This window comes from Dendroctonus ponderosae, unplaced genomic scaffold, assembly GCF_020466585.1.
Source record: "Dendroctonus ponderosae isolate FM_Combo_2020 unplaced genomic scaffold, Dpon_F_20191213v2 Dpon_F_20191213_8, whole genome shotgun sequence".
In the NCBI taxonomy this organism is placed as follows: domain Eukaryota; kingdom Metazoa; phylum Arthropoda; class Insecta; order Coleoptera; family Curculionidae; genus Dendroctonus; species Dendroctonus ponderosae.
In genome coordinates this window covers 12,684,100-12,685,100 of record NW_026019016.1, presented here as the reverse complement: position 1 = coordinate 12,685,100, position 1,001 = coordinate 12,684,100, and the positions used below count along the sequence as shown (strand labels likewise).

The window sequence follows — 1,001 nt, the reverse complement described above, 5'->3', positions numbered from 1 at the left end:
GTTTCCACCACCAATAGACTGTCCTCCTCATGGTCGGTTAGCAGTTGTTTTTGCCTCAGTTGTTCCACGTCGGCCGCCTTCAAGTCCACCACTTCGCCGCCGAAGGAGTTGCCTTTGACCAGCTCGCAATAGCCGGTGTTTTCCCGCTTGCTCAGATAGACATTGCGAGCCTCAAAAATGTCCTTCGGGTTGAGGCTGTCCTCCGCCAACTCATCCTCACTTTTCAACAAAACGTATCCGTTCTGACTGTCGACCACGCCGTCTTCGCTGCTGGTTTCCGTCGCTGTGTCCATGTACTCGATGCCATCCAGGTTGCGACTGTGCAGCGCCTCCAAGCCTTTGCCGCAGACGTGCTGATTTACTGCCTCATCAAACTCGCTCAGTTGCGCCATTTTAATCGGTCTTTTCCGGTCGCACGACTGATGGCTGATGTCCAGTTCGATGCTGTCTGAGACGGTTTCGTCTCGCGCCCAATCAGACAGCTCGGTTTCGGTGAGAGCCGCAGTTAAATCTGGAGAGCTTTTTCCGCTCACCGTTTTCTGGCTGCGGTTCTCCTCTGCAGAGTCCTCCTTGTCCAGCTTCAGCTTCACGTGCAGGGCTTTGTGGATGTCGGGCAACACGCTCTCCAAGTTGGGCAACGTCTTCGGCTGGTTGAGGCTCTTTTTTTCGCTGGTGATGCTTTTGGAGCTTTCAGCGGCTGTGGGACGGCGCTGTTGCTCTGTTAGGGAGTCCAAAGCCATCTCCTCCTTATCGCTCTCCTTGGCGGCATGCACTTCCACTCTGGGTATGGGGAAGTTGGGGGTTTTGGGGTCGTCGTTGTCGCTGCAGCTTTCGGACATGGACAAACTGTCGGAGGAATGAGTGGGGTTTTGTTTGGACCAATCGATCGAGGGCACTGCGATGGAGGTTTCATGCACCGGGCTCCTGGGTCGATAGTCCATATCGGCACTTTCCGTGCTTTCCATCGCTGTGATGGTGATATCCGGCGGAGGGAGTTCTCG

The 1,001-nt window shown here is 55.1% G+C and overlaps 1 protein-coding gene across 1 annotated transcript in view; it reads right to left on the bottom strand.

The window, feature by feature from the left end:
• LOC109542109 (F-actin-monooxygenase Mical) overlaps positions 1–1,001 on the bottom strand; it is a 12,740-nt gene that overhangs the window by 10,040 nt on the left and 1,699 nt on the right. The gene's annotated exons all lie outside the window — the stretch shown is intronic.